The sequence below is a fragment of the Lissotriton vulgaris genome, chromosome 10 (assembly GCF_964263255.1).
Source record: "Lissotriton vulgaris chromosome 10, aLisVul1.2, whole genome shotgun sequence".
Taxonomy (NCBI): Eukaryota; Metazoa; Chordata; class Amphibia; order Caudata; family Salamandridae; genus Lissotriton; species Lissotriton vulgaris.
Genome location: NC_141698.1, coordinates 534,964,200 through 534,981,319, shown reverse-complemented (window position 1 = coordinate 534,981,319; position 17,120 = coordinate 534,964,200). Strand labels below are relative to the sequence as shown.

Sequence of the window (17,120 nt, the reverse complement as noted above, 5' to 3'; positions counted from 1 at the left end):
ACTTTCCTCTAACAATAAAAAGCACCAAGGTAGTTTCTGTAGTGTAGTGGTCATCACGTTCGCCTAACATGCGAAAGGTCCCCGGTTCGAGACCGGGCAGAAACACTGTGCATTGGATGCTTTTTTTGTGCACACTCTAAAACCTTATTATCTCAATGCAAGTTTAAGAAGAGGTGGTCTTTGAACACAGTGAGCCGTGAGACAATTTCTTTACCTTTGCAGACGAAACAAAGTTATCTCCATCGATCATCTGGGGGTTGTTCTTGGGCCTATTTTTATTTTATTTAAGCTATGTTGTATTGTTGGGGCCTTTACACCTGTGGCATTGCTGTGAACGTTGTAAGTGGAAACGTTGGCAGGTGCAGACAGAAGAGTCAGAACTAAGCACACCCTGAGCCGTCAGGATGGCCGAGTGGTCTAAGGCGCCAGACTCAAGAGAGCTTGATCTTCAGTGATGCTGAGCCTTCTGGTCTCCTCATGGAGGCGTGGGTTCAAATCCCACTTCTGACAGGTCCCTTTTACACCCTTAAGTCTTCCTAATTTTTGCAGTGCATTCCCCAGACACACCACAATATTTGCAGGAACCTGTAGTAAATAAAGAGAAATCCACCAGGCTGGGCCCTAAATCACAATTCCATGTATTTCTGAAAGGGACACCTCAGGCACACCTTCCATTACATTTGCACTCCATCACAGTAACTGCCATGCTGGGTTTCGAAATAAGCATTTGATCCCATCATTTGTTGTGAGGCTCTCCTGCCACCTTTTGGGCAGAGAAGGCTGTGTTCCTGGAACAACACAGGCAGACATGTTCAACAGGGCTTCCTGGTTATGTGGGAGGAGCAGATTGCCAATGGTCCCCCCTTGCAAATTCTAATTTACATAAGGAAGACAGAGAGGTAGCTGGGAGTAGGCACTACACACGGACATTGCACTCCCTCTTGTGATTTGCAGCCAATTCTAGATTGAGTCGGAGGAAAGGAGGAGACTCGCCCAACAATGGCCATACTGGGAAGTCAGCCACTCTGGGTCTCCCAGGTGAATGTTTCAGGCCTGTAGCCACTCATATAAATCTCGCCTGATCGAGCCTAATCGAGCGCTGAGCGAGCGCGTTTGAATGCAAATATCAAACACCACTTTCTCAGGTGCAAGAAATGGTGGGCCCTTCATTGCTTCTGGTGTGGAAGTCTATGGAGCAAGGGTCCAGGACTTGCAGAGGAGTACAAGTGCCAGAAAGTGGTTGCTGTTCTCATCTGTGCCTTTTTACTGCTCACTGGCCGATAGGAGATTGGCTGCCCCCTTCCTTGCTGGAGTGAAAAAACAACAACTTGAGAGAAAACATGACTTTGTGTGGCTCACTTATAGGGAGACGAGCCAAATAGCCCTGCTATTTTCTGAAAGACGCTTCAGTAATTGTTCAAAATGTATCTTGGCCACTCAGGCTCGTTGGTCTAGGGGTATGATTCTCGCTTTGGGTGCGAGAGGTCCCGGGTTCAAATCCCGGACGAGCCCATCCTGTGGAAGTTTTCAGGCTGCTTGTCAAATAGGAGCCTTTCTTCTTTTCAATGCTATAAGACGCTGTGTATGTCGAGAAGGTTCCTTACCCTGCACGCTATTTTCCACTTTTGACATGATAAAGGAGTGCAGGACTTCGTTGCAACTGCTTTTCTGGGCTGGACCAGCAGTGTAGGAACATTACATGCAAAGTGTTTTTCTAGTGTCATTTCAGGATATGGTTTCCAAATCGCCTCTTGGAAAAAAAGTGGTCCTCATTCCTGTCTTCCAAAGAAAGAGAGACCGGGTAAGGAGAGCCCAACTTTGAGCTTCAAGGACGTTGGCCTTTAGTCTGTGCATTCCAACCCAATACATGCCAACAAGATTCCTGAGGTAGTGTCTGTTTCTGTAGTGTAGTGGTTATCACGTTTGCCTTACACGCGAAAGGTCCCTGGTTCGAGACCGGGCAGAAACAGCAGCTTGCTGTTTTTCACAGTATTTGCATTTACTGGCTCACTTTATAGGAAAGCTGAGATAATAGAGGCTGTCTATTCCTCACCAGCCTGACGTAGTGTGCTCCAGAGATCTCAGTGACAGCTCGAAAAGAGAAGTGACGATAGCTTGCGCCATTCGCTTGCTCGCACTTTGCTCTGTAGGGTGGGCCTACTTCATGAAAGCAAGGCATGAGAGCAGAAATGCTTCTCTTGTCCTCACCACGAGCAGACACTTAAAGCAAACAAACTGTCTGAAGGACAGAGGCTTTTTAATTTCTTGTTTGATGACGGTCATGAAAAAGACAGCAATCATATTGCAGAACAGAGCAGCATGTACTGGCTAGCTGCCACTAACCCCTGGAGCTGTGTCAGAGGTGACTCTTGCGTGGCTCATTGGTCTAGGGGTATGATTCTCGCTTAGGGTGCGAGAGGTCCCGGGTTCAAATCCCGGACGAGCCCTTTTTAGAGGTAAACATACAAACCCTACTAAAATTGCACTATGCCTGACTATTTCTCGTTATACTGGGTGCATTGTTGCACAACATATTTCTAACCTCAGAAGAAAAATGGATCACCATGCTTTATCTGCCTACCTGCTTAGTCTCAGTGTGTCCCAGGTGATGCTTTCCCAAGCTGTACTCGCTGGCATTTAGGCATCAGATATTTGCCTGTCGATGCCTGCACAAGTGAGTTTTGAATACGTCTAATTGCAAGCATGTTGGATGATATCTCTGAGGTTTTCACACTTGTTCTGCACATTCTGAGCCGCTGCTGATACAGCAGAATAGAAGTAGGGTGAAGGCTTGAGAGAAACTTTCCTCTAACAGTAGAAAGCACCAAGGTAGTTTCTGTAGTGTAGTGGTCATCACGTTCGCCTAACACGCGAAAGGTCCCCGGTTCGAGACCGGGCAGAAACACTGTGCATTGGATGCTTTTTTTGTGCACACTCTAAAACCTTATTATCTCAATGCAATTTTAAGAAGAGGTGGTCTTTGGACACAGTGAGCCGTGAGAAAATTTCTTTACCTTTGCAGACGAAACAAAGTTATCTCCATCGATCATCTGGGGGTTGTTCTTGGGCCTATTTTTATTTTATTTAAGCTATGTTGTATTGTTGGGGCCTTTACACCTGTGACATTGCTGTGAACGTTGTAAGTGGAAACGTTGGCAGGTGCAGACAGAAGAGTCAGAACTAAGCACACCCTGAGCCGTCAGGATGGCCGAGTGGTCTAAGGCGCCAGACTCAAGAGAGCTTGATCTTCAGTGATGCTGAGCCTTCTGGTCTCCTCATGGAGGCGTGGGTTCAAATCCCACTTCTGACAGGTCCCTTTTACACCCTTAAGTCTTCCTAATTTTTGCAGTGCATTCCCCAGACACACCACAATATTTGCAGGAACCTGTAGTAAATAAAGAGAAATCCACCAGGCTGGGCCCTCAATCACAATTCCATGTATTTCTGAAAGGGACACCTCAGGCACACCTTCCATTACATTTGCACTCCATCACAGTAACTGCCATGCTGGGTTTCGAAATAAGCATTTGATCCCATCATTTGTTGTGAGGCTCTCCTGCCACCTTTTTGGCAGAGAAGGCAGTGTTCCTGGAACAACACAGGCAGACATGTTCAACAGGGCTTCCTGGTTATGTGGGAGGAGCATATTGCCAATGGTTCCCCCTTGCAAATTCTAATTTACATAAGGAAGACAGAGAGGTAGCTGGGAGTAGGCACTACACATGGACATTGCACTCCCTCTTGTGATTTGCAGCCAATTCTAGATTGAGTCGGAGGAAAGGAGGAGACTCACCCAACAATGGCCATACTGGGAAGTCAGCCACTCTGGGTCTCCCAGGTGAATGTTTCAGGCCTGTAGCCACTCATATAAATCTCGCCTGATCGAGCCTGATCGAGCGCTGAGCGAGCGCGTTTGAATGCAAATATCAAACACCACTTTCTCAGGTGCAAGAAATGGTGGGCCCTTCATTGCTTCTGGTGTGGAAGTCTATGGAGCAAGGGTCCAGGACTTGCAGAGGAGTACAAGTGCCAGAAAGTGCTTGCTGTTCTCATCTGTGCCTTTTTACTGCTCACTGGCCGATAGGAGATTGGCTGCCCCCTTCCTTGCTGGAGTGAAAAAACAACAACTTGAGAGAAAACATGACTTTGTGTGGCTCACTTATAGGGAGACGAGCCAAATAGCCCTGCTATTTTCTGAAAGACGCTTCAGTAATTGTTCAAAATGTCTCTTGGCCACTCAGGCTCGTTGGTCTAGGGGTATGATTCTCGCTTTGGGTGCGAGAGGTCCCGGGTTCAAATCCCGGACAAGCCCATCCTGTGGAAGTTTTCAGGCTGCTTGTCATATAGGAGCCTTTCTTCTTTTCAATGTTATAAGACGCTGTGTATGTCGAGAAGGTTCCTTACCCTGCACGCTATTTTCCACTTTTGACATGATAAAGGAGTGCAGGACTTCGTTGCAACTGCTTTTCTGGGCTGGACCAGCAGTGTAGGAACATTACATGCAAAGTGTTTTTCTAGTGTCATTTCAGGATATGGTTTCCAAATCGCCTCTTGGAAAAAAAGTGGTCCTCATTCCTGTCTTCCAAAGAAGGAGAGACCGGGTAAGGAGAGCCCAACTTTGAGCTTCAAGGACGTTGGCCTTTAGTCTGTGCATTCCAACCCAATACATGCCAACAAGATTCCTGAGGTAGTGTCTGTTTCTGTAGTGTAGTGGTTATCACGTTCGCCTTACACGTGAAAGGTCCCTGGTTCGAGACCGGGCAGAAACAGCAGCTTGCTGTTTTTCACAGTGTTTGCATTTACTGGCTCACTTTATAGGAAAGCTGAGATAATAGAGGCTGTCTATTCCTCACCAGCCTGACGTAGTGTGCTCCAGAGATCTCAGTGACAGCTCGAAAAGAGAAGTGACGATAGCTTGCGCCATTCGCTTGCTCGCACTTTGCTCTGTAGGGTGGGCCTACTTCATGAAAGCAAGGCATGAGAGCAGAAATGCTTCTCTTGTCCTCACCACGAACAGACACTTAAAGCAAACAAACTGTCTGAAGGACAGAGGCTTTTTAATTTCTTGTTTGATGACGGTCATGAAAAAGACAGCAATCATATTGCAGAACAGAGCAGCATGTACTGGCTAGCTGCCACTAACCCCTGGAGCTGTGTCAGAGGTGACTCTTGCGTGGCTCGTTGGTCTAGGGGTATGATTCACGCTTAGGGTGCGAGAGGTCCCGGGTTCAAATCCCGGACGAGCCCTTTTTAGAGGTAAACATACAAACCCTACTAAAATTGCACTATGCCTGACTATTTCTCGTTATACTGGGTGCATTGTTGCACAACATATTTCTAACCTCAGAAGAAAAATGGATCACCATGCTTTATCTGCCTACCTGCTTAGTCTCAGTGTGTCCCAGGTGATGCTTTCCCAAGCTGTACTCGCTGGCATTTAGGCATCAGATATTTGCCTGTCGATGCCTGCACAAGTGAGTTTTGAATACGTCTAATTGCAAGCATGTTGGATGATATCTCTGAGGTTTTCACACTTGTTCTGCACATTCTGAGCCGCTGCTGATACAGCAGAATAGAAGTAGGGTGAAGGCTTGAGAGAAACTTTCCTCTAACAGTAAAAAGCACCAAGGTAGTTTCTGTAGTGTAGTGGTCATCACGTTCGCCTAACATGCGAAAGGTCCCCGGTTCGAGACTGGGCAGAAACACTGTGCATTGGATGCTTTTTTTGTGCACACTCTAAAACCTTATTATCTCAATGCAAGTTTAAGAAGAGGTGGTCTTTGAACACAGTGAGCCGTGAGAAAATTTCTTTACCTTTGCAGACGAAACAAAGTTATCTCCATCGATCATCTGGGGGTTGTTCTTGGGCCTATTTTTATTTTATTTAAGCTATGTTGTATTGTTGGGGCCTTTACACCTGTGGCATTGCTGTGAACGTTGTAAGTGGAAACGTTGGCAGGTGCAGACAGAAGAGTCAGAACTAAGCACACCCTGAGCCGTCAGGATGGCCGAGTGGTCTAAGGCGCCAGACTCAAGAGAGCTTGATCTTCAGTGATGCTGAGCCTTCTGGTCTCCTCATGGAGGCGTGGGTTCAAATCCCACTTCTGACAGGTCCCTTTTACACCCTTAAGTCTTCCTAATTTTTGCAGTGCATTCCCCAGACACACCACAATATTTGCAGGAACCTGTAGTAAATAAAGAGAAATCCACCAGGCTGGGCCCTAAATCACAATTCCATGTATTTCTGAAAGGGACACCTCAGGCACACCTTCCATTACATTTGCACTCCATCACAGTAACTGCCATGCTGGGTTTCGAAATAAGCATTTGATCCCATCATTTGTTGTGAGGCTCTCCTGCCACCTTTTGGGCAGAGAAGGCTGTGTTCCTGGAACAACACAGGCAGACATGTTCAACAGGGCTTTCTGGTTATGTGGGAGGAGCAGATTGCCAATGGTCCCCCCTTGCAAATTCTAATTTACATAAGGAAGACAGAGAGGTAGCTGGGAGTAGGCACTACACACGGACATTGCACTCCCTCTTGTGATTTGCAGCCAATTCTAGATTGAGTCGGAGGAAAGGAGGAGACTCGCCCAACAATGGCCATACTGGGAAGTCAGCCACTCTGGGTCTCCCAGGTGAATGTTTCAGGCCTGTAGCCACTCATATAAATCTCGCCTGATCGAGCCTGATCGAGTGCTGAGCGAGCGCGTTTGAATGCAAATATCAAACACCACTTTCTCAGGTGCAAGAAATGGTGGGCCCTTCATTGCTTCTGGTGTGGAAGTCTATGGAGCAAGGGTCCAGGACTTGCAGAGGAGTACAAGTGCCAGAAAGTGCTTGCTGTTCTCATCTGTGCCTTTTTACTGCTCACTGGCCGATAGGAGATTGGCTGCCCCCTTCCTTGCTGGAGTGAAAAAACAACAACTTGAGAGAAAACATGACTTTGTGTGGCTCACTTATAGGGAGACGAGCCAAATAGCCCTGCTATTTTCTGAAAGACGCTTCAGTAATTGTTCAAAATGTCTCTTGGCCACTCAGGCTCGTTGGTCTAGGGGTATGATTCTCGCTTTGGGTGCGAGAGGTCCCGGGTTCAAATCCCGGACGAGCCCATCCTGTGAAAGTTTTCAGGCTGCTTGTCATATAGGAGCCTTTCTTCTTTTCAATGCTATAAGAAGCTGTGTATGTCGAGAAGATTCCTTACCCTGCACGCTATTTTCCACTTTTGACATGATAAAGGAGTGCAGGACTTCGTTGCAACTGCTTTTCTGGGCTGGACCAGCAGTGTAGGAACATTACATGCAAAGTGTTTTTCTAGTGTCATTTCAGGATATGGTTTCCAAATCGCCTCTTGGAAAAAAAGTGGTCCTCATTCCTGTCTTCCAAAGAAGGAGAGACCGGGTAAGGAGAGCCCAACTTTGAGCTTCAAGGACGTTGGCCTTTAGTCTGTGCATTCCAACCCAATACATGCCAACAAGATTCCTGAGGTAGTGTCTGTTTCTGTAGTGTAGTGGTTATCACGTTCGCCTTACACGTGAAAGGTCCCTGGTTCGAGACCGGGCAGAAACAGCAGCTTGCTGTTTTTCACAGTGTTTGCATTTACTGGCTCACTTTATAGGAAAGCTGAGATAATAGAGGCTGTCTATTCCTCACCAGCCTGACGTAGTGTGCTCCAGAGATCTCAGTGACAGCTCGAAAAGAGAAGTGACGATAGCTTGTGCCATTCGCTTGCTCGCACTTTGCTCTGTAGGGTGGGCCTACTTCATGAAAGCAAGGCATGAGAGCAGAAATGCTTCTCTTGTCCTCACCACGAGCAGACACTTAAAGCAAACAAACTGTCTGAAGGACAGAGGCTTTTTAATTTCTTGTTTGATGACGGTCATGAAAAAGACAGCAATCATATTGCAGAACAGAGCAGCATGTACTGGCTAGCTGCCACTAACCCCTGGAGCTGTGTCAGAGGTGACTCTTGCGTGGCTCGTTGGTCTAGGGGTATGATTCTCGCTTAGGTTGCGAGAGGTCCCGGGTTCAAATCCCGGACGAGCCCTTTTTAGAGGTAAACATACAAACCTTACTAAAATTGCACTATGCCTGACTATTTCTCGTTATACTGGGTGCATTGTTGCACAACATATTTCTAACCTCAGAAGAAAAATGGATCACCATGCTTTATCTGCCTACCTGCTTAGTCTCAGTGTGTCCCAGGTGATGCTTTCCCAAGCTGTACTCGCTGGCATTTAGGCATCAGATATTTGCCTGTCGATGCCTGCACAAGTGAGTTTTGAATACGTCTAATTGCAAGCATGTTGGATGATATCTCTGAGGTTTTCACACTTGTTCTGCACATTCTGAGCCGCTGCTGATACAGCAGAATAGAAGTAGGGTGAAGGCTTGAGAGAAACTTTCCTCTAACAGTAGAAAGCACCAAGGTAGTTTCTGTAGTGTAGTGGTCATCACGTTCGCCTAACACGCGAAAGGTCCCCGGTTAGAGACCGGGCAGAAACACTGTGCATTGGATGCTTTTTTTGTGCACACTCTAAAACCTTATTATCTCAATGCAAGTTTAAGAAGAGGTGGTCTTTGGACACAGTGAGCCGTGAGAAAATTTCTTTACCTTTGCAGACGAAACAAAGTTATCTCCATCGATCATCTGGGGGTTGTTCTTGGGCCTATTTTTATTTTATTTAAGCTATGTTGTATTGTTGGGGCCTTTACACCTGTGACATTGCTGTGAACGTTGTAAGTGGAAACGTTGGCAGGTGCAGACAGAAGAGTCAGAACTAAGCACACCCTGAGCCGTCAGGATGGCCGAGTGGTCTAAGGCGCCAGACTCAAGAGAGCTTGATCTTCAGTGATGCTGAGCCTTCTGGTCTCCTCATGGAGGCGTGGGTTCAAATCCCACTTCTGACAGGTCCCTTTTACACCCTTAAGTCTTCCTAATTTTTGCAGTGTTTTCCCCAGACACACCACAATATTTGCAGGAACCTGTAGTAAATAAAGAGAAATCCACCAGGCTGGGCCCTCAATCACAATTCCATGTATTTCTGAAAGGGACACCTCAGGCACACCTTCCATTACATTTGCACTCCATCACAGTAACTGCCATGCTGGGTTTCGAAATAAGCATTTGATCCCATCATTTGTTGTGAGGCTCTCCTGCCACCTTTTGGGCAGAGAAGGCAGTGTTTCTGGAACAACACAGGCAGACATGTTCAACAGGGCTTCCTGGTTATGTGGGAGGAGCAGATTGCCAATGGTCCCCCCATGCAAATTCTAATTTACATAAGGAAGACAGAGAGGTAGCTGGGAGTAGGCACTACACACGGACATTGCACTCCCTCTTGTGATTTGCAGCCAATTCTAGATTGAGTCAGAGGAAAGGAGGAGACTCGCCCAACAATGGCCATACTGGGAAGTCAGCCACTCTGGGTCTCCCAGGTGAATGTTTCAGGCCTGTGAGCCACTCATATACATCTCGCCTGATCGAGCCTGATCGAGCGCTGAGCGAGCGCGTTTGAATGCAAATATCAAACACCACTTTCTCAGGTGCAAGAAATGGTGGGCCCTTCATTGCTTCTGGTGTGGAAGTCTATGGAGCAAGGGTCCAGGACTTGCAGAGGAGTACAAGTGCCAGAAAGTGGTTGCTGTTCTCATCTGTGCCTTTTTACTGCTCACTGGCCGATAGGAGATTGGCTGCCCCCTTCCTTGCTGGAGTGAAAAAACAACAACTTGAGAGAAAACATGACTTTGTGTGGCTCACTTATAGGGAGACGAGCCAAATAGCCCTGCTATTTTCTGAAAGACGCTTCAGTAATTGTTCAAAATGTATCTTGGCCACTCAGGCTCGTTGGTCTAGGGGTATGATTCTCGCTTTGGGTGCGAGAGGTCCTGGGTTCAAATCCCGGACGAGCCCATCCTGTGGAAGTTTTCAGGCTGCTTGTCATATAGGAGCCTTTCTTCTTTTCAATGCTATAAGACGCTGTGTATGTCGAGAAGGTTCCTTACCCTGCACGCTATTTTCCACTTTTGACATGATAAAGGAGTGCAGGACTTCGTTGCAACTGCTTTTCTGGGCTGGACCAGCAGTGTAGGAACATTACATGCAAAGTGTTTTTCTAGTGTCATTTCAGGATATGGTTTCCAAATCGCCTCTTGGAAAAAAAGTGGTCCTCATTCCTGTCTTCCAAAGAAAGAGAGACCGGGTAAGGAGAGCCCAACTTTGAGGTTCAAGGACGTTGGCCTTTAGTCTGTGCATTCCAACCCAATACATGCCAACAAGATTCCTGAGGTGGTGTCTGTTTCTGTAGTGTAGTGGTTATCACGTTCGCCTTACACGCGAAAGGTCGAGACCGGGCAGAAACAGCAGCTTGCTGTTTTTCACAGTGTTTGCATTTACTGGCTCACTTTATAGGAAAGCTGAGATAATAGAGGCTGTCTATTCCTCACCAGCCTGACGTAGTGTGCTCCAGAGATCTCAGTGACAGCTCGAAAAGAGAAGTGACGATAGCTTGCGCCATTCGCTTGCTCGCACTTTGCTCTGTAGGGTGGGCCTACTTCATGAAAGCAAGGCATGAGAGCAGAAATGCTTCTCTTGTCCTCACCACGAGCAGACACTTAAAGCAAACAAACTGTCTGAAGGACAGAGGCTTTTTAATTTCTTGTTTGATGACGGTCATGAAAAAGACAGCAATCATATTGCAGAACAGAGCAGCATGTACTGGCTAGCTGCCACTAACCCCTGGAGCTGTGTCAGAGGTGACTCTTGCGTGGCTCATTGGTCTAGGGGTATGATTCTCGCTTAGGGTGCGAGAGGTCCCGGGATCAAATCCCGGACGAGCCCTTTTTAGAGGTAAACATACAAACCCTACTAAAATTGCACTATGCCTGACTATTTCTCGTTATACTGGGTGCATTGTTGCACAACATATTTCTAACCTCAGAAGAAAAATGGATCACCATGCTTTATCTGCCTACCTGCTTAGTCTCAGTGTGTCCCAGGTGATGCTTTCCCAAGCTGTACTCGCTGGCATTTAGGCATCAGATATTTGCCTGTCGATGCCTGCACAAGTGAGTTTTGAATACGTCTAATTGCAAGCATGTTGGATGATATCTCTGAGGTTTTCACACTTGTTCTGCACATTCTGAGCCGCTGCTGATACAGCAGAATAGAAGTAGGGTGAAGGCTTGAGAGAAACTTTCCTCTAACAGTAGAAAGCACCAAGGTAGTTTCTGTAGTGTAGTGGTCATCACGTTTGCCTAACACGCGAAAGGTCCCCGGTTCGAGACCGGGCAGAAACACTGTGCATTGGATGCTTTTTTTGTGCACACTCTAAAACCTTATTATCTCAATGCAATTTTAAGAAGAGGTGGTCTTTGGACACAGTGAGCCGTGAGAAAATTTCTTTACCTTTGCAGACGAAACAAAGTTATCTCCATCGATCATCTGGGGGTTGTTCTTGGGACTATTTTTATTTTATTTAAGCTATGTTGTATTGTTGGGGCCTTTACACCTGTGACATTGCTGTGAACGTTGTAAGTGGAAACGTTGGCAGGTGCAGACAGAAGAGTCAGAACTAAGCACACCCTGAGCCGTCAGGATGGCCGAGTGGTCTAAGGCGCCAGACTCAAGAGAGCTTGATCTTCAGTGATGCTGAGCCTTCTGGTCTCCTCATGGAGGCGTGGGTTCAAATCCCACTTCTGACAGGTCCCTTTTACACCCTTAAGTCTTCCTAATTTTTGCAGTGCATTCCCCAGACACACCACAATATTTGCAGGAACCTGTAGTAAATAAAGAGAAATCCACCAGGCTGGGCCCTCAATCACAATTCCATGTATTTCTGAAAGGGACACCTCAGGCACACCTTCCATTACATTTGCACTCCATCACAGTAACTGCCATGCTGGGTTTCGAAATAAGCATTTGATCCCATCATTTGTTGTGAGGCTCTCCTGCCACCTTTTTGGCAGAGAAGGCAGTGTTCCTGGAACAACACAGGCAGACATGTTCAACAGGGCTTCCTGGTTATGTGGGAGGAGCATATTGCCAATGGTTCCCCCTTGCAAATTCTAATTTACATAAGGAAGACAGAGAGGTAGCTGGGAGTAGGCACTACACATGGACATTGCACTCCCTCTTGTGATTTGCAGCCAATTCTAGATTGAGTCGGAGGAAAGGAGGAGACTCACCCAACAATGGCCATACTGGGAAGTCAGCCACTCTGGGTCTCCCAGGTGAATGTTTCAGGCCTGTAGCCACTCATATAAATCTCGCCTGATCGAGCCTGATCGAGCGCTGAGCGAGCGCGTTTGAATGCAAATATCAAACACCACTTTCTCAGGTGCAAGAAATGGTGGGCCCTTCATTGCTTCTGGTGTGGAAGTCTATGGAGCAAGGGTCCAGGACTTGCAGAGGAGTACAAGTGCCAGAAAGTGGTTGCTGTTCTCATCTGTGCCTTTTTACTGCTCACTGGCCGATAGGAGATTGGCTGCCCCCTTCCTTGCTGGAGTGAAAAAACAACAACTTGAGAGAAAACATGACTTTGTGTGGCTCACTTATAGGGAGACGAGCCAAATAGCCCTGCTATTTTCTGAAAGACGCTTCAGTAATTGTTCAAAATGTATCTTGGCCACTCAGGCTCGTTGGTCTAGGGGTATGATTCTCGCTTTGGGTGCGAGAGGTCCTGGGTTCAAATCCCGGACGAGCCCATCCTGTGGAAGTTTTCAGGCTGCTTGTCATATAGGAGCCTTTCTTCTTTTCAATGCTATAAGACGCTGTGTATGTCGAGAAGGTTCCTTACCCTGCACGCTATTTTCCACTTTTGACATGATAAAGGAGTGCAGGACTTCGTTGCAACTGCTTTTCTGGGCTGGACCAGCAGTGTAGGAACATTACATGCAAAGTGTTTTTCTAGTGTCATTTCAGGATATGGTTTCCAAATCGCCTCTTGGAAAAAAAGTGGTCCTCATTCCTGTCTTCCAAAGAAAGAGAGACCGGGTAAGGAGAGCCCAACTTTGAGCTTCAAGGACGTTGGCCTTTAGTCTGTGCATTCCAACCCAATACATGCCAACAAGATTCCTGAGGTGGTGTCTGTTTCTGTAGTGTAGTGGTTATCACGTTCGCCTTACACGCGAAAGGTCGAGACCGGGCAGAAACAGCAGCTTGCTGTTTTTCACAGTGTTTGCATTTACTGGCTCACTTTATAGGAAAGCTGAGATAATAGAGGCTGTCTATTCCTCACCAGCCTGACGTAGTGTGCTCCAGAGATCTCAGTGACAGCTCGAAAAGAGAAGTGACGATAGCTTGCGCCATTCGCTTGCTCGCACTTTGCTCTGTAGGGTGGGCCTACTTCATGAAAGCAAGGCATGAGAGCAGAAATGCTTCTCTTGTCCTCACCACGAGCAGACACTTAAAGCAAACAAACTGTCTGAAGGACAGAGGCTTTTTAATTTCTTGTTTGATGACGGTCATGAAAAAGACAGCAATCATATTGCAGAACAGAGCAGCATGTACTGGCTAGCTGCCACTAACCCCTGGAGCTGTGTCAGAGGTGACTCTTGCGTGGCTCATTGGTCTAGGGGTATGATTCTCGCTTAGGGTGCGAGAGGTCCCGGGTTCAAATCCCGGACGAGCCCTTTTTAGAGGTAAACATACAAACCCTACTAAAATTGCACTATGCCTGACTATTTCTCGTTATACTGGGTGCATTGTTGCACAACATATTTCTAACCTCAGAAGAAAAATGGATCACCATGCTTTATCTGCCTACCTGCTTAGTCTCAGTGTGTCCCAGGTGATGCTTTCCCAAGCTGTACTCGCTGGCATTTAGGCATCAGATATTTGCCTGTCGATGCCTGCACAAGTGAGTTTTGAATACGTCTAATTGCAAGCATGTTGGATGATATCTCTGAGGTTTTCACACTTGTTCTGCACATTCTGAGCCGCTGCTGATACAGCAGAATAGAAGTAGGGTGAAGGCTTGAGAGAAACTTTCCTCTAACAGTAGAAAGCACCAAGGTAGTTTCTGTAGTGTAGTGGTCATCACGTTTGCCTAACACGCGAAAGGTCCCCGGTTCGAGACCGGGCAGAAACACTGTGCATTGGATGCTTTTTTTGTGCACACTCTAAAACCTTATTATCTCAATGCAATTTTAAGAAGAGGTGGTCTTTGGACACAGTGAGCCGTGAGAAAATTTCTTTACCTTTGCAGACGAAACAAAGTTATCTCCATCGATCATCTGGGGGTTGTTCTTGGGACTATTTTTATTTTATTTAAGCTATGTTGTATTGTTGGGGCCTTTACACCTGTGACATTGCTGTGAACGTTGTAAGTGGAAACGTTGGCAGGTGCAGACAGAAGAGTCAGAACTAAGCACACCCTGAGCCGTCAGGATGGCCGAGTGGTCTAAGGCGCCAGACTCAAGAGAGCTTGATCTTCAGTGATGCTGAGCCTTCTGGTCTCCTCATGGAGGCGTGGGTTCAAATCCCACTTCTGACAGGTCCCTTTTACACCCTTAAGTCTTCCTAATTTTTGCAGTGCATTCCCCAGACACACCACAATATTTGCAGGAACCTGTAGTAAATAAAGAGAAATCCACCAGGCTGGGCCCTCAATCACAATTCCATGTATTTCTGAAAGGGACACCTCAGGCACACCTTCCATTACATTTGCACTCCATCACAGTAACTGCCATGCTGGGTTTCGAAATAAGCATTTGATCCCATCATTTGTTGTGAGGCTCTCCTGCCACCTTTTTGGCAGAGAAGGCAGTGTTCCTGGAACAACACAGGCAGACATGTTCAACAGGGCTTCCTGGTTATGTGGGAGGAGCATATTGCCAATGGTTCCCCCTTGCAAATTCTAATTTACATAAGGAAGACAGAGAGGTAGCTGGGAGTAGGCACTACACATGGACATTGCACTCCCTCTTGTGATTTGCAGCCAATTCTAGATTGAGTCGGAGGAAAGGAGGAGACTCACCCAACAATGGCCATACTGGGAAGTCAGCCACTCTGGGTCTCCCAGGTGAATGTTTCAGGCCTGTAGCCACTCATATAAATCTCGCCTGATCGAGCCTGATCGAGCGCTGAGCGAGCGCGTTTGAATGCAAATATCAAACACCACTTTCTCAGGTGCAAGAAATGGTGGGCCCTTCATTGCTTCTGGTGTGGAAGTCTATGGAGCAAGGGTCCAGGACTTGCAGAGGAGTACAAGTGCCAGAAAGTGCTTGCTGTTCTCATCTGTGCCTTTTTACTGCTCACTGGCCGATAGGAGATTGGCTGCCCCCTTCCTTGCTGGAGTGAAAAAACAACAACTTGAGAGAAAACATGACTTTGTGTGGCTCACTTATAGGGAGACGAGCCAAATAGCCCTGCTATTTTCTGAAAGACGCTTCAGTAATTGTTCAAAATGTCTCTTGGCCACTCAGGCTCGTTGGTCTAGGGGTATGATTCTCGCTTTGGGTGCGAGAGGTCCAGGGTTCAAATCCCGGACAAGCCCATCCTGTGGAAGTTTTCAGGCTGCTTGTCATATAGGAGCCTTTCTTCTTTTCAATGTTATAAGACGCTGTGTATGTCGAGAAGGTTCCTTACCCTGCACGCTATTTTCCACTTTTGACATGATAAAGGAGTGCAGGACTTCGTTGCAACTGCTTTTCTGGGCTGGACCAGCAGTGTAGGAACATTACATGCAAAGTGTTTTTCTAGTGTCATTTCAGGATATGGTTTCCAAATCGCCTCTTGGAAAAAAAGTGGTCCTCATTCCTGTCTTCCAAAGAAGGAGAGACCGGGTAAGGAGAGCCCAACTTTGAGCTTCAAGGACGTTGGCCTTTAGTCTGTGCATTCCAACCCAATACATGCCAACAAGATTCCTGAGGTAGTGTCTGTTTCTGTAGTGTAGTGGTTATCACGTTCGCCTTACACGTGAAAGGTCCCTGGTTCGAGACCGGGCAGAAACAGCAGCTTGCTGTTTTTCACAGTGTTTGCATTTACTGGCTCACTTTATAGGAAAGCTGAGATAATAGAGGCTGTCTATTCCTCACCAGCCTGACGTAGTGTGCTCCAGAGATCTCAGTGACAGCTCGAAAAGAGAAGTGACGATAGCTTGCGCCATTCGCTTGCTCGCACTTTGCTCTGTAGGGTGGGCCTACTTCATGAAAGCAAGGCATGAGAGCAGAAATGCTTCTCTTGTCCTCACCACGAGCAGACACTTAAAGCAAACAAACTGTCTGAAGGACAGAGGCTTTTTAATTTCTTGTTTGATGACGGTCATGAAAAAGACAGCAATCATATTGCAGAACAGAGCAGCATGTACTGGCTAGCTGCCACTAACCCCTGGAGCTGTGTCAGAGGTGACTCTTGCGTGGCTCGTTGGTCTAGGGGTATGATTCTCGCTTAGGGTGCGAGAGGTCCCGGGTTCAAATCCCGGACGAGCCCTTTTTAGAGGTAAACATACAAACCCTACTAAAATTGCACTATGCCTGACTATTTCTCGTTATACTGGGTGCATTGTTGCACAACATATTTCTAACCTCAGAAGAAAATTGGATCACCATGCTTTATCTGCCTACCTGCTTAGTCTCAGTGTGTCCCAGGTGATGCTTTCCCAAGCTGTACTCGCTGGCATTTAGGCATCAGATATTTGCCTGTCGATGCCTGCACAAGTGAGTTTTGAATACGTCTAATTGCAAGCATGTTGGATGATATCTCTGAGGTTTTCACACTTGTTCTGCACATTCTGAGCCGCTGCTGATACAGCAGAATAGAAGTAGGGTGAAGGCTTGAGAGAAACTTTCCTCTAACAGTAAAAAGCACCAAGGTAGTTTCTGTAGTGTAGTGGTCATCACGTTCGCCTAACATGCGAAAGGTCCCCGGTTCGAGACCGGGCAGAAACACTGTGCATTGGATGCTTTTTTTGTGCACACTCTAAAACCTTATTATCTCAATGCAAGTTTAAGAAGAGGTGGTCTTTGAACACAGTGAGCCGTGAGAAAATTTCTTTACCTTTGCAGACGAAACAAAGTTATCTCCATCGATCATCTGGGGGTTGTTCTTGGGCCTATTTTTATTTTATTTAAGCTATGTTGTATTGTTGGGGCCTTTACACCTGTGGCATTGCTGTGAA

General features: G+C 46.8%; 25 non-coding genes across 25 annotated transcripts; all 25 read left to right on the top strand.

Moving 5' to 3' along the window:
* Nucleotides 1-32: 32 nt before the first annotated feature.
* Nucleotides 33-105, top strand: TRNAV-AAC (transfer RNA valine (anticodon AAC)). The gene has a single exon. It is a non-coding gene; the product is annotated as a tRNA-Val (tRNA).
* A 293-nt stretch (nucleotides 106-398) lies between these two features.
* TRNAL-CAA (transfer RNA leucine (anticodon CAA)) lies at nucleotides 399-510 on the top strand. The gene is made up of 2 exons: nucleotides 399-436; nucleotides 465-510. It is a non-coding gene; the product is annotated as a tRNA-Leu (tRNA).
* A 930-nt stretch (nucleotides 511-1,440) lies between these two features.
* Nucleotides 1,441-1,512, top strand: TRNAP-UGG (transfer RNA proline (anticodon UGG)). The gene has a single exon. It is a non-coding gene; the product is annotated as a tRNA-Pro (tRNA).
* A 384-nt stretch (nucleotides 1,513-1,896) lies between these two features.
* Nucleotides 1,897-1,969, top strand: TRNAV-UAC (transfer RNA valine (anticodon UAC)). The gene has a single exon. It is a non-coding gene; the product is annotated as a tRNA-Val (tRNA).
* Nucleotides 1,970-2,375: 406 nt separating this feature from the next.
* On the top strand, nucleotides 2,376-2,447 carry TRNAP-AGG (transfer RNA proline (anticodon AGG)). Its single transcript has one exon. It is a non-coding gene; the product is annotated as a tRNA-Pro (tRNA).
* A 385-nt stretch (nucleotides 2,448-2,832) lies between these two features.
* TRNAV-AAC (transfer RNA valine (anticodon AAC)) lies at nucleotides 2,833-2,905 on the top strand. The gene has a single exon. It is a non-coding gene; the product is annotated as a tRNA-Val (tRNA).
* Nucleotides 2,906-3,198: 293 nt separating this feature from the next.
* On the top strand, nucleotides 3,199-3,310 carry TRNAL-CAA (transfer RNA leucine (anticodon CAA)). The gene is made up of 2 exons: nucleotides 3,199-3,236; nucleotides 3,265-3,310. It is a non-coding gene; the product is annotated as a tRNA-Leu (tRNA).
* Nucleotides 3,311-4,696: 1,386 nt separating this feature from the next.
* Nucleotides 4,697-4,769, top strand: TRNAV-UAC (transfer RNA valine (anticodon UAC)). The gene has a single exon. It is a non-coding gene; the product is annotated as a tRNA-Val (tRNA).
* A 406-nt stretch (nucleotides 4,770-5,175) lies between these two features.
* TRNAP-AGG (transfer RNA proline (anticodon AGG)) lies at nucleotides 5,176-5,247 on the top strand. Its single transcript has one exon. It is a non-coding gene; the product is annotated as a tRNA-Pro (tRNA).
* A 385-nt stretch (nucleotides 5,248-5,632) lies between these two features.
* Nucleotides 5,633-5,705, top strand: TRNAV-AAC (transfer RNA valine (anticodon AAC)). Its single transcript has one exon. It is a non-coding gene; the product is annotated as a tRNA-Val (tRNA).
* A 293-nt stretch (nucleotides 5,706-5,998) lies between these two features.
* Nucleotides 5,999-6,110, top strand: TRNAL-CAA (transfer RNA leucine (anticodon CAA)). Its single transcript has 2 exons — nucleotides 5,999-6,036; nucleotides 6,065-6,110. It is a non-coding gene; the product is annotated as a tRNA-Leu (tRNA).
* Nucleotides 6,111-7,040: 930 nt separating this feature from the next.
* On the top strand, nucleotides 7,041-7,112 carry TRNAP-UGG (transfer RNA proline (anticodon UGG)). The gene has a single exon. It is a non-coding gene; the product is annotated as a tRNA-Pro (tRNA).
* Nucleotides 7,113-7,496: 384 nt separating this feature from the next.
* On the top strand, nucleotides 7,497-7,569 carry TRNAV-UAC (transfer RNA valine (anticodon UAC)). Its single transcript has one exon. It is a non-coding gene; the product is annotated as a tRNA-Val (tRNA).
* Nucleotides 7,570-7,975: 406 nt separating this feature from the next.
* TRNAP-AGG (transfer RNA proline (anticodon AGG)) lies at nucleotides 7,976-8,047 on the top strand. Its single transcript has one exon. It is a non-coding gene; the product is annotated as a tRNA-Pro (tRNA).
* Nucleotides 8,048-8,432: 385 nt separating this feature from the next.
* TRNAV-AAC (transfer RNA valine (anticodon AAC)) lies at nucleotides 8,433-8,505 on the top strand. Its single transcript has one exon. It is a non-coding gene; the product is annotated as a tRNA-Val (tRNA).
* A 293-nt stretch (nucleotides 8,506-8,798) lies between these two features.
* Nucleotides 8,799-8,910, top strand: TRNAL-CAA (transfer RNA leucine (anticodon CAA)). The gene is made up of 2 exons: nucleotides 8,799-8,836; nucleotides 8,865-8,910. It is a non-coding gene; the product is annotated as a tRNA-Leu (tRNA).
* A 1,858-nt stretch (nucleotides 8,911-10,768) lies between these two features.
* TRNAP-AGG (transfer RNA proline (anticodon AGG)) lies at nucleotides 10,769-10,840 on the top strand. The gene has a single exon. It is a non-coding gene; the product is annotated as a tRNA-Pro (tRNA).
* Nucleotides 10,841-11,225: 385 nt separating this feature from the next.
* TRNAV-AAC (transfer RNA valine (anticodon AAC)) lies at nucleotides 11,226-11,298 on the top strand. The gene has a single exon. It is a non-coding gene; the product is annotated as a tRNA-Val (tRNA).
* Nucleotides 11,299-11,591: 293 nt separating this feature from the next.
* Nucleotides 11,592-11,703, top strand: TRNAL-CAA (transfer RNA leucine (anticodon CAA)). Its single transcript has 2 exons — nucleotides 11,592-11,629; nucleotides 11,658-11,703. It is a non-coding gene; the product is annotated as a tRNA-Leu (tRNA).
* Nucleotides 11,704-13,560: 1,857 nt separating this feature from the next.
* TRNAP-AGG (transfer RNA proline (anticodon AGG)) lies at nucleotides 13,561-13,632 on the top strand. The gene has a single exon. It is a non-coding gene; the product is annotated as a tRNA-Pro (tRNA).
* Nucleotides 13,633-14,017: 385 nt separating this feature from the next.
* Nucleotides 14,018-14,090, top strand: TRNAV-AAC (transfer RNA valine (anticodon AAC)). The gene has a single exon. It is a non-coding gene; the product is annotated as a tRNA-Val (tRNA).
* A 293-nt stretch (nucleotides 14,091-14,383) lies between these two features.
* On the top strand, nucleotides 14,384-14,495 carry TRNAL-CAA (transfer RNA leucine (anticodon CAA)). The gene is made up of 2 exons: nucleotides 14,384-14,421; nucleotides 14,450-14,495. It is a non-coding gene; the product is annotated as a tRNA-Leu (tRNA).
* A 1,386-nt stretch (nucleotides 14,496-15,881) lies between these two features.
* Nucleotides 15,882-15,954, top strand: TRNAV-UAC (transfer RNA valine (anticodon UAC)). The gene has a single exon. It is a non-coding gene; the product is annotated as a tRNA-Val (tRNA).
* Nucleotides 15,955-16,360: 406 nt separating this feature from the next.
* On the top strand, nucleotides 16,361-16,432 carry TRNAP-AGG (transfer RNA proline (anticodon AGG)). The gene has a single exon. It is a non-coding gene; the product is annotated as a tRNA-Pro (tRNA).
* A 385-nt stretch (nucleotides 16,433-16,817) lies between these two features.
* Nucleotides 16,818-16,890, top strand: TRNAV-AAC (transfer RNA valine (anticodon AAC)). The gene has a single exon. It is a non-coding gene; the product is annotated as a tRNA-Val (tRNA).
* Nucleotides 16,891-17,120: the final 230 nt, after the last annotated feature.